Below are 13,143 nucleotides of genomic sequence, written 5' to 3'. Positions count from 1 at the left end.
CTCGGTGGCAGAGATTCAGGGCCTACTTTCAGCCAGGCTGAAAAACGTAGGAGTACACTTCAAAAAGACGTTGGCATAGCATACTTAGGAACGGACCATCTAACCCATTCATGGTGGGTCCGAAAGAGGACAAGTTAACGTTGGACGCAAATGTATTTGCGTCTTCATAGCTGGTACAGGAGGGAAGTTACATGCACTTTAACTCGTACATGGAGTCGGTGGGGTACGCGCTAGGGAACACAACATGACCATAAAATTTATATTACCTCAGGGGGATTATGGTTGCAAAGCTGAAACTTAAAGGAATTGACGGAAGGGCACCACCAGGAATGGAGCCTGCGGCTTAATTTGACTCAACTTGGGAAACCTCCCCCGGCCCGGACACGGAAAGGATTGACAGATTGATAGCTCTTTCTCGATTCTGTGGGTGGTGGTGCATGGCCATTCTTACTAGTTGGTGGAGCGATTTGTCTGGTTAATTCCGATAACGAGCGAGACTCCTCCATGCTAACTAGTTACGCGACCCCCAGCGGTCCGCGTCTGACTTCTTAGAGGGACAAGTGGCGTTCAGCCACACAAGATTGAGCAATAACAGGTCTGTGATGCCCATAGATCTCCGGTCTGCATGCGCACTACACTGAACGGATCAGCATGTGTCTACCTTCGCCGACAGGTGCGGGTAATCCGCTGAACCCCATTCGTGATAGGGATTGGGGATTGCAATTATTTCCCATGAACGAGGAATTCCCAGTAAGTGCGGGTCATTAGCTCGCGTTGATTAAGTCCCTGCCCTTTGTACACACTGCCCGTCGCTACTACCAATTGGATGGTTTAGTGAGGTCCTCGGATCGGCCCCACCTGGGTCGGCAACAGCCCAGGTTTAGCGCCGAGAAGATGATAAAACTTGACTATCTAGAGGAAGTAAATTCATAACAAAGTTTCTGTAGGTGAACCTGCGGAAGAGTCATTAACGGCGGAGCGGCCCGAGTGACCGATGGCGCCAGCCTGAAGCCCTCAGCAACCTCCAGCAAGTATGCACCATAGGCACAGGGCCCAGCCCTGCCCTGGCATGCCCCGGCCGGCAGAGCGGTCCGCGGCCGCATGGGGTGCTTTGGTGAGGACTGGGACTTCGGTGGGCCTCTTCCACCTGGGGAAGGCACGACCAATGCTCGGCCAATGTGTGACTGAGACAGAACCAAAGCTCACTCAGCACAACCCCTCCAGCGGTGGGGAGGAAACTGAATGGCAGTGCATCCGTAGGCTGGTACCACCCCTCCCTCGAAAAGGCCCTGGAGCTGGCTGGGCCCTCCTGTGCCCGAGTCCAGCCTGACCGGGTTCCGTGTGACCGAGGAGCGGCCCTTCTCATGCGGCAGAGCGGCCTGGAAGAGAAGGGGCAGAGGGTCTGTGAAGGGACCCCAGCTCCTCTCGGTGTGAGGTGTGCAGGATGGGGTGCCGCCTGGCTCTTCCCTTCCTGCTCCTCCGACCCAGGCGAGGACAGTGGTGAGCTGATTGCCAGCCAGCTGGCACGGCTCTGGCCGTCCGGCGACAGACGGCTGATGTGCAGTTGGGGCGACCCTCCTTTGTTGCCAGGTACCCGGTTCGACCCGGTGCGTGTGGCCGAGCTGAGAGGCGTGGAGCCGGGTATGGAATTCGAGTGCCTAGTGGGCCACTTTTGGTAAGCAGAACTGGCGCTGCAGTATGAATGGAATGCCGGGTTAAGGTGCCCAATGCCAACACTGATCAGACCCCAGAAAAGGTGCTGGTTGATATAGTCAGTAGGACGGTGGCCATGGAAGTCGGAATCCGCTAAGGAGTGTGTAACAACTCACCAGCCGAATCAACTAGCTTTGAAAATGGCGCTTGAGCATCAGGCCGATACCCGGCCATCGCCGTCACTGAGAGCCACGGGAGCTAAGCTGTGATGAGTAGAAGGGCCGCTGCGATGAGCACAGAAGCCCGGGCGAGGGCCTGGGTGGAGACGCCACAGGTGTAGATCTTGGTGGTAGTAGCAAATATTCAAACAAGAACTTTGAAGGCTGAAGTGGAGAAGGGTTCCAAGTGAACAGCAGTTGAACATGGGTCTTAAGAGATGGGCAAGCGCCGTTCAGAAGGGAGGGGCGTTGGCCTCTGTTGCCCTCAGCCAATCGAAAGGGAGTCAGGTTCAGATCCCCGAACCCAGAGTGGCAGAGAGAGGCGCCCTTGCGGGTCCAATGCGGTAATGCAAACGATCCCGGAGAAGCCGGAGGGCACCCGGGGGGGATTCTCTTTTCTTGGTGAAGGGCAGGGTACCCTGGAATGGCTTCAACCTTAGAGAGGGGCCCAAGCTTTGGAAAGCGTTGCGGTTCTGGCAGCGTCTGGTGAGCTCTCTCTGGTCCTTGAAAATCCGTGGGGAGATGGTGTAAATCTCGTGCCGGGCTGTACCAATATCCACAGCACGTCTCCAAGGTGAACAGCCTCTAGCATGTTGGAACAATGTAGGTAAGGGAAGTCGGCAAGTCAGATCCATAACTTCAGGATGAGGATTGGCTCTAAGGGCTGGGTCGGTTGTGCCGGGGCGCAAAGCGGGGCTGGGCGTGCGCCGTGGCTGGACGAGGCGCCTTCCACCGGGGACTCTGGATGCGAGCCGGGCCTTTCCTGTGGATCACCCCAGTTGCGGTGGTTGCCTCTCCCTGTGACCCCTCTCCGGAGCGCGGGCCGGCGTTCTGCCTCGGCAAACGCCTAGCAGCTGACTTAGAACTGGTTCAGACCAGGGGAATCCGACTGTTTAATTAAAACAAAGCCTCGCGAAGGCCCGAGGGGGGTGTTGATGCGATGTGATTTCTGCCCAGTGCTCTGAATGTCAAAGTGAAGAAATTCAATGAAGCGCAGGTAAACGGCAGGAGTAACTATGACTCTCTTTGATCCACACACTGCCCATGCAGGCAACAACAAAATTAATGAGGCTCTTGTCAATTGTGCTCAAAAACTTGATAATCTACCACTTACGCCCACGCACAAAATAGCAATTCTGTGTCAGTACTTGGTCCCTAAACTGTAATTTAAATTGGAAATGACTGGAACAGAAGCTAAAACTTTATATGTTCTGGATCAAACAATAAAAAAGTATGTCATACATTTTCTACACCTTCCGGCATACACATGTGATGGTCTCCTATATTCGAAAAGATCATTTTGGGGCCTCAGTATACCAAAACTATGTACAACAATTGGTCTAAATAAAGTCAACAGTTTATTGTATCTCAGGGCAGCTCCAGATCTGTACATAGCTCATTCATTCATGTATACAGGAGAAGTAATAAATGAAAAAACTGATAACATCATCAAAACGCACAAACTCAACATTTTAGACAGTAGGTTTCTGAGTTATGCTTTGAATTTGTTAGCAACATATGATTGGAGAAAAGAAGAATTTGAGAAATGGGCAAATCTCCCTGTCCAAGGTGATGGTATAAAATGCTTAGAAAGTAATCCAACCTCAAATTTCTGGATCAGCAAGCATAACAAAATGAAAGAAAATCAGTACACAGCTGCGCTGATGTTAAGAGCAAATGTTTATTATACTAGAGAAATCATCACTAGTGGAAGAAAGCGTACATTTGCTACATGTGGGTATTGTAATGATGTTTGCGAAACAATTCCACATCTTTCAGGCGCATGTCCTAAAACCATGTCCTAACACCAAGGACATTATTAGGATAAAAAGACAATAAAATTCTGGAATTGCTCATTGATAGAGCAAAAAGGTGTGGTTGGATGGCATATAGGGAACCTCCTGTTAAGAATAATCAAGGTGAACTACGAAAACCAGATGTAGTGTTTACCAAAAATGGTACCGCTGTAGTGATTGATGTTTCAATTTGTTATGAAAACTCACAGAATTCCCTTGAATTAGCGTTTGAGAGTAAAGTTAAATACTATCAGGATCTGTCACAGCAAATCAAAGATCTCACCAAATGTAACACTGTAAAATTTCATGGCTTTATAGTTGGATATCGTGGTATTTGGCCTCAATGTAATGATGTTGTCCCAGCTGATCTAGGTCTGCAAATTTCATTCCCATTCGGGAAAAATGTTTGCCTGACTACTTTAATGAACACTCTTAAAATGTGCCAAGTATTCATGGACAATTGAGTATTAAGCTTATACTAAGATGTACACTTTATTGCAGCACACATGTCACCCTTATAAAGCATATTGTTTTAACACATTAGTTTATAGTTGACACAAGATTTAGTATAGATGTCCATTTTATAGATGTAAAGATACAGTTAATAAAAACCATTACAAAAACCAGCAGCAATAAAAGCAGTTAAAAACACAGATTAAACAGTACTAAAAATTAAAGTTTAAAAGAAATTGTTAGGGAGAAATGTTCGCCCGCCACTAAGTCATTACAGCGAGTCCTCGGGGGAGGTTTCTTATTGTTAACCTGACCCCATTTCCCTTTCTGGGTGCATTGTAGTCCACATTCCTTGTTAGTGGCAGGCCGTCCTTTTGCCCGTATACTAGTGCTTTTTAGTGGTCTGTCCATATTTATACCTGTGAGCCAGCTGTGCCTCTGCATAATCCCAGTAATTTAGCTCTTGGTGTGTTGGAAATGCGCTTTCTTTTTCCATTTATTCTTTCTTTATGTGGATTCTGGCTTCTGCGGCTTCGATATATTTTACCAGTCGACCAACCGTTTGGAATTCATCACCTGAAAAGCAAGCCAGGACCGCTTGCCTGCAGGACCTGATCCTTTTTTTGTTGAATAGTGGTCTCAGCAAGTTCCTGCGTTCCTGCTGCAGCTCCTTGCAGATCGTGATGAGGTGTAAGATGTTTTCCTCATCGTTCCTGCACAGGCGGCATTTTACTGGTTTTGGGGGATGCAGCCAGGGGGCCATGTGGTCTGCTGCGGGCAATACTCCAAGCCGATATTTTAGAAATGACTCTTGTGTTTTTTTGGTAAAGCTGGTCAAAAGATATGTTTGTTTATTGTAAGTTTTTACAGTTAGCCAGCCGTGTGCTCGCTCCGTTAGTGAAGCTTTGTCTTGTAAGAGAGATTCTTTCCTGACAGTGTTGTTTACTGCTTTTTTGAAGCATGCCAGGTTACCTTGTAGATCCCACAGTTGTCGCACCCCCAGTTGTTTTATTGCGTCCTCCAGAAAAAGCCTTGCTGGGCTGTGGTCTTTACTTTGTAGATCTTTCCAAAGAAGTGCGTTAAGGGTATTTGCCTCTCCCCTACTGATTTTGTACCAACTTTTAAGGTATACTCCCTTGCGAGCCAGCTCTTCTTTTACCAACCCAAATTCGAGTCGGATTTGCGCCAGTGAGGTGTACCGCGGGAGGCCAAAAATCATGCGCATCGCTCTTGTTATTACTCCGTCTACTGTTTCGGCATCCCTGCCTCTCATTGCTTCGCTTCCATAGGTAATAGATGGAATCAGTTTGGGTTGGATCAGCTTTATTAGTGGGGAGAGGTTTGGCCCGGCGATCTTGTTTTTCAAGTTTCTTAAAGATACAGTTGTCATTAGGCCACTCTTTTTTATTTCCTCTCGTTGTGATATGAAGCTGCCCCTGTGATCTATGATTACTCCCAGATAGCGGTATTTATTTGTAACATCCAGTTTCCTTGTATCCATGAACCAACTTGGTGTTAATTTCTTTTTGCAATGGTTAAGTCACATGACTTTTGTTTTGTCATAATTGATGCTGAGTTTATTTGTTCTGGAATATTGCGAGGTGATGTCAAGGAGCCGCTGTAGGCCTATCGGGGTCTGGCTAATTAGCACCAGGTCGTCAGCATAGAATAGATTGGACAGCTGGAAGCCCCCTAATTTTGGTACATGGGAGTTATTTTCGTTTAGTGCGGTTGATAGTTCGGCCATAAAAAGATTGAACAGAGTTGGCACTAACACGCATCCTTGCTTTACTCCTGTGCTGGTTGGGTTTTTCTTAGTTAAGAAGTCCCCGGCTCCCAGTTTAACCTGGACCTAGGTATCGCTGTGCAAAAGAATTAGTTGGTTAAGCAGTGTTGAAGGGATTTTCATTCTCTTTAGTTTTTGCCACAGTAGATTTCTGTTTACGCATTTTATAGATGTGAATTTTGAGAATTTTATAGATGTGCATTTTCTAGTTAGATGTGCAAATTGTAGATGTGTATTTTAATAAATATGTGCTAGTAACAATTTATGATATAGTTATGTACATCATACGTATTGAAATCTCTTGAATGATGAATAGGTCTCAAATAATTACATACACATAATTACCGCACATTGATTATTGATGTCCTGCTAATCATACTTTCATTTCTCTGGACTGTTCGTTGTTGGAATAGTACTGCAGGGTGTACTATCTCTGGCCTATACGTGATACCAGTTCCAGTGAGGACAGCGTTCACTGTGGCTGTATTCCGGAGCGAAAGAATGTTGTATTGTTGGAAGCAAAACCGATTTGATGCTGATGGGTAGCATAATAACTCAGAATTAGCCACCACGAGGTGGTACAGAAATAGCCAAATGCCTCGTCATCTAATTAGTGACGCGCATGAACGGATGAATGAGATTCCCACCGTCCCTACCTACTATCTCGTGAAACCATAGCCAAAAGAGCTGGCTTGGCAGAATCAGCACGGAAAGAAGTCCCTGTTGTGCTTGACTCTAGTCTGGTACTGTGAAGAGACATGAGAGGTGTAGGATAAGTGGGAGGCCCTCGGGACGCCGGTGTAATACCACTACTCTTATTGTTTTTTCAATTACCCGGTGAGGCGAGCCCTTTGGGGCTCTCGCTTCAGGCTCCAAGCGCCCTGCGCCCGCTGGGCGCGACTCTCTTTGGGGACAGTGGCAGGTGGGGAGTTTGACTAGGGCAGTAAACTTGTCAAACGATAACGCAGGTGTCCTAAGGCGAGCTCAGGGAGGAAAGAAACCTCCCACTGAGCAGAAGGGCAAAGGCTCGCTTGATCTAGATTTTCAGTATGAATGCAGACCGTGAAAGCGGGGCCTCATGATCCTTCTGACTTTTTGGGTTTCAAGCAGGAGGAGTCCAAAAAGTTACCACATGGATAACTGGCTTGTGGCGGCCAAGCGTTCATAGTGACGTTGCTTTTTGATCCTTCGATGTCGGCTCTTCCTATCATTGTGAAGCAGAATTCACCAAGCGTTGGATTATTCACCCACTAATAGGGAACATGAGCTGGGTTTAGACCGTTTTGAGACAGGTTAGTTTTACCCTACTGATGATACAAGTCTGCCGAGGGTGCGGGTGCTAGGGACGGGGTCAACCGGGTCCCGGGGAGGCTCTCCCCGGCCTGGCTAGGGTTCGGAAGCTAGGACCATGCCCGGGACTCGTGCTCCATCCCAGTGTCCCAGGGTGGGGGAGCCCCCTGTCCTGCAAGCCAGCCGAGCGTTCGGGCATTCATCGGGGCCCGGGGAGGCTCTCCCGTGCCTGGCTAGGGTTCGGAAACTGGGCCCGGGCCTGGGACTTGAGCTCCGTCCCAGGGTGTGGGAGCCTCCTGTCCTGCAAGCTAGCTGAGGGTCCGGGCGTTGGGGAAGGGGGTCCACGGGGGCTCAGGGAGCCTCTTCCCGGCCTGGCTATAGTTCGGAAGCTGGGACCGGGCCCGAGGCTTGTGCTCCATCCCATGGTGTGGGAGGCCCCATCCTGCAAGCCAGCCGAGGGTCCGGGCGCTGGGTACGGGGGTCCACCGGGCCCAGGTAGACTTTCCCTGGCTTGGCTAGGGTTCAGAAGGTGGGACCGGGCCCGAGCTCGTGCTCCATCCCAGTGTCCTAGGGTGCGGGAGCCCCCTGTCCTGCAAGCCAGCTGAGGGTCCAGGTTCTCCCCTGCCTGGCTGCTTTCAGAAGCAGGTACCGGGCAGGGGAGTCAGGTTGCTGGCCGCAGAGCAGAACAGAGTTTTCTGCCCACCCCTACTGATTACAGTATTGTGGATTTTTATTTTTCTAAACTTGTGTGGTGCCCATTTGCAGTGTTTTTGCTGTATTACTGTATGTGTTCACAAATGCTTTACACACTGCCTCTGAGATAAGCCTATCTGCTCGTGCCAAGCTACCAAGGGGGTGAGCAGGGGTTATCCAAGAGTGTACCCCCCTTTCCTTGACTAGAAGCAAGGGTCCCTATTTGGTAAAAGGTACCTACCTCTGCCAACTAGAGACCCCAATTCTAACACTCTCTAGAGTTCCAAAACCTACTGATTAATTAATAGGATATAGATCAAAACAGGGAACACTCGGTGAGGATGTATATGTGTGCCAATTTTACGTAGGTTCTGGAATTGACTGCAGCCCAAAGGCGGATCATTCCAGTCTGACGGGTTCAAAGTTAGGAGATTTAGATTAACATAATCCCTGCGTATCATAGTTTAATTAGGAATCCTGAAAGATTTCTCCAGGTTGTGTTGAGGAAACACTTGTGGTCTAGAATGGACCTTTTATATCAAATCACTGAAGGTTAAAATTGATCAGTGAGGCAAAATAGGACCGATTGAATCGAAAGAAGCATTGGAGTAGCTTTCTTCCATAGTATAGTGCACACTGATGGCTCCGACAGGATGTGTGTGGATTTGAGGGGCTTGAATAGTGATATCTGGGTGGATTGGAATCCCCTAGTTAACAAACAGGAAATGCTACCTTTGTTGAACAAGGCACAGTAGTCTCCCACATGGAATTAAGCGGATTCCTATTGGTCTGGCATCAAGTTCAGTAATGTTTAGAGCTCGATTAGTTACAGTCTTCAAGATAATTTGATGCTGACATTGTCCTTGGCTATGTTATCAGACACCAATGTTAGAAATTCTTCAAACTTCTAGTTCTCAATGTCACCAGCTAAACCAGAACTAGGAACAAAATGTAATTTGAATTTATTTAAAAACATTTATATAGCGCTCTACTACCAAGCGGTTTCTTGGCGCTTTAGGATTGCGAGGGGGATGGCAGGAGCGGAGGGGATCAGACCTTGTAGGCTTGGGCAAAGAGCAGAGTTTTAAGACCCTTCCGGAACTCTATGTAGGAGGAAGTCAGTCGAAGTTCGGTCGGGAGGGAGTTCCAGAACGCAGGAGCGAGGACTGCAAACTTTGTTCCTCCGGCCTTTTTCTTACGGAAACGGGGGATGGTCAGCAGGGCCTGATGGGAGGAGCGGAGCTCTCTGCCAGGTGAGTAGGGTTTGATGGCGGAGCAGATGAACTCCGGGGCGGTGCCCATTTTGGCCTGGAATGTGGTACAGCCGAGTTTGAACAGGGCACGCTCTTTCACCGGCAGCCAGTGCAGTGCCTGCATTAGGGGGGTAACCCGATGGAATTTAGGCAGGCCGTGGATCAGGCGGGCAGCCTGGTTCTGCACTAGCTGCAAACGGCGAATGGCGTAGGCTGGGGCGCCATTGTAGATGATATTACCATAATCAAGGCGCGAGAGCACCATGGCCATCACTATGACTTTTAACGCAGGCAGAGAGAAAAAGCGAGAGATCTTCCTAATAGTTCTAAGGGAAAAAAAACAGGAGGAAACAACTGAGGAAACCTGTGAGTGAACGGAAAGTGAAGAATTGAGAAGAATGCCAAGGTTTTTGACCTTGGGAACAGGAAGCGGAGGGACACCAAGTGAGGAAGGCCAGTGGGAGGGGGACCAGGGACTGCAACCACCTCCGGTCAAGACTAACTCCGTCTTGTCTGGATTGAGTTTGAGGTGGTTGCAGTTCATCCAGTCCTGGATGAACAACATGACGGACTGGACGTTCAGGGAAGAGGAAGGGGAATGGGAAAGGTTGAAAATTAGCTGGAGGTCATCGGCGTAGTTAAACACCTTGACCTCGAGCTGCTGTAACATAAAAATTAGAGGGTAGATGTATAAATTAAACAAAAGAGGGGAAAGTGAGGAACCTTGGGGGACTCCACAAGCAACGTAATGATACAGTCACAGTGAAGTAAAAGCATCTTTATTGAAGTTTAAAGAAATGTTCGAAAAATATACAGAAGCCAGGATTAAATCAAATCTAGATTACTGAGCTGGGTAAAAGGTGTGATTAATCACAAATGTAAAAGTCTAATCATACGTGATATAAAACGCTACAGAATTTAAGCATTGTTTTCTTTAAACCTAGAATTAAATACAATCTGTAACCATAAATGCTGGGTTTCCCAGTCATTGCATGTTTTATCCCGCTTTTCACAGGTCTTTGCTGACATCTGCAGGGCACCTCGTCATAGCTTGACAGGTGCCCAGGTTTTATTTTGTGTGTGGCACTTTTAGCTTGATTTTCGAATCTTTTTTACCTGCAAGACATCCCTCTTCCCCCTTCCACTACTCGGGCAACTCTCAGCTGAGCATAGACGCTGAGAGATCGGTACCGAGTAGACGAAGTTTCCCGCAGCGGCCATATTGGGGGTGGTAAGCGCTCTGCTGAGCTCTAGTTGTGTATAAAAGGGGACGGCCTTTCTCCGCGTAGCGGACGCGTTTTGCGGATGCGCCGGACCCACGCCGGAGTCATGCCAGAGTCATGCCAGAGTCATGCCAGAGTCATGCCAGAGTCATGCCAGAGTCCTGCCCGTCTGCGCCCGTCAGCGCTAAGGAAGCGCCAAGGGCCATGCGTAATGTCCCACTAAGTAGAGGCTCTGGCTTGTCTAGAGCCTATCTTCTTTCCTTGAATAATTTCTCCACTCGCTGCCATGATGTTCTTAAACCTGATACATGGGACTGTCCGGTCTGCTGCCAACATTTCATTTTAACATTTTGCCCAGAGCTAGCATCCAATGGGAAGCCACGACCCATCATTTTATGAGTGGGGCTTATTAATGCAAGATCAATGTGCAAGAATGCACAACATATTCACGATTTGATCACTGAAGGGGATTTAGACTGGCTCCTCATTACAGAAACCTGGCTAAAGGCCTGGTGTAATCCAGACATAGCAGTGGCCCTCCCGCAAGGGTTTCTAATTCAACGTTTGGACAGACAGGAGCAACGGGGAGGGGTATTGGCGATTATCCATCGTGACACCATAATATGCACTACTTATGAATTGCCAGACATCAAGGGGGCAGAGGCTATGGCCTTTTGTTTAAATATTCATGACTCCTTGACGTTTTCTGGCGCCCTGGTATCCCGCCCTCCGGGACAACCTCAAGAATTCCTGGAGAGCATTGGGGATGTACTGAGCGATCTTACGCTCAGATTTGCCCATTTTACGTTGCTAGGGGATCTCAATCTCCATTTAGACTCAGCTAAAGAACCAGTGGTAATGTGCTTCATGGATATAATCAATGTCCTTGGTTTAACTCTGTCGACTCAGGAACCCACACACAGAGCAGGCCATATATTGGATTGTATTTGTTCCAACTCAGACATTCTGACCATTAAACCCCCCTCTACCCAAATCTGGTCAGACCACAAACTCATTCCTTTTGACCTTGTATTAAAACATAATGTTCCAGAAAAAAACAAAAAAAGAATAGTGGGAAGTCATAAACCCGACTGGAAAAAGTTACTTGCCCAGCCAGACCTTCTGGAGAAAGCCATAGAGAGTAAACTCATACTATCTGGGCACACCTCGATAGACAACCAGCATTTCTGTGAATGGATCACAGCATTAAGTAAGCAGTCAGACCCAATGAATCTGAAAAGTTCAGGTGGTATTAAAAACAAAAAGAGTGCCCCTTGGTTCTCCTCAGCCCTGAAATTAGAGTTAGGTAAAGTAAGATCATTGGAACGCAGGTGGCGTAGGAATTACGAGGCTGATGCCCGTAGTATCTATAAAGTAGCACGCCTCAATTAAATCAGCGAAAAAAGCTTACTTCCTAGAGGCAATAGCCTCCTCTGGAAATGGACAAAAAGACATATTTAGGATTGTCAACAGCTTTACAAACCCTAGAGCACTCGTACAGGAAATCCCCCCTTCTCTGCCCCTCTGCAATTCTATTGCTGACTACTTCGAAAAGAAAATTTTAGATATTGTCAAGGACTTTCCCCAACCGATACTGATTTCCTCTGATAAGGAAAGGACGGAATTAAACAGGGAGAACAATCCCAATATGTCCTATTTTAATGTTTTTTCGCCCATTTCTTTAGAGGAGTCACATCAGGCCATTTTGTCTAGCAAATCGGGATCTCCTTTTGACCCTTGTCCTCCTATGTTTTTAAGAGCATTGGTCAATGAGGTAAATCCTATTATTAATAGCATTATCAATTCGTCACTCGCCACTGCTGAGATTCCCTGTGACTGGAAATTAGCTGCCGTCAAACCTCTTCAGAAAAAACCTTTGTCTGACCCTACTATTCTCTCTAATCTGCGTCCTATTTCACTGCTGCCAGTGGTGTTTAAATTGACCGAATCTTTTGTCAACAGACAACTCACAAAATTCCTAGAAGACAATAACATCTTGCACACCAACCAATCAGGCTTTAGGTCCAAACTCTCTACAGAATCTGCCCTCCTGTTCTCAACAGAGACCCTGCGAATTGCTATGGACCAGGGGAAGAAGGTCGTCTTGATATTACTCGATCTATCGGCGGCCTTCGATACGGTCTCACATACAATCTTGATTGACCGTCTACTCAGCTCAGGGATAGGAGGAGTAGTGCTGGACTGGTTCAAAAACGTCCTTAGCCAAAGACGTCAAGTCACGGTATTGGGAGAATTCAACTCTGAAGAAAAATCCATCAGTACAGGGGTACCTCAGGGCTCTAGCTTGAGCCCTGTACTTTTCAATCTATATATGGTCCCCCTGATCGAGCTTATCTCCTCTTACCAGATCAGCACAATATCTTATGCTGATGATACGCAGCTCATCCCGGTACTTGACAGGGAGCTGCCTGAAGCTGAAGAAAACCTTAAAAAATGCCTGACTGCTACATTTGAGGGGATGAAGATCAACCATCTCAAATGTAATTCAGGGAAAACTGAAATGTTACCGTTTGGTCCCCAAAACCTGTTTTCCCCTAAGCAGTGGTGGCCTGAAGATGATGAAGCCCCTCCCAATACCATCTCCTCTGACAGTAACTTAGGTGTCAAGTTTGATGACTTACTGTCATTTAAGCAACAAGCAACTAGTGTGGCTGGCACTTGCTTCCATATCATCAGAATGCTCAGGAAATTCTTTGACCTTCTCCCACTGTCAACAAGGAAAACGGTAGCGGTGGCGCTTATAACATCAAGACTGGA

The 13,143-nt window shown here is 47.6% G+C and overlaps 1 protein-coding gene and 2 pseudogenes across 1 annotated transcript in view; 2 read left to right on the top strand and 1 right to left on the bottom strand.

Moving 5' to 3' along the window:
* LOC147736649 (collagen alpha-1(XII) chain-like) overlaps positions 1-13,143 on the bottom strand; it is a 145,067-nt gene that overhangs the window by 44,020 nt on the left and 87,904 nt on the right. The window lies entirely within an intron of this gene.
* On the top strand, positions 242-970 carry LOC147736651 (18S ribosomal RNA; annotated as a pseudogene; the record flags this gene model as incomplete).
* On the top strand, positions 2,466-7,289 carry LOC147736650 (28S ribosomal RNA; annotated as a pseudogene).

This window comes from Lissotriton vulgaris, chromosome 1_2, assembly GCF_964263255.1.
Source record: "Lissotriton vulgaris chromosome 1_2, aLisVul1.2, whole genome shotgun sequence".
In the NCBI taxonomy this organism is placed as follows: domain Eukaryota; kingdom Metazoa; phylum Chordata; class Amphibia; order Caudata; family Salamandridae; genus Lissotriton; species Lissotriton vulgaris.
Note: the sequence above shows the minus strand (reverse complement) of the source record. Positions and strands in the feature narration are given on the sequence as shown.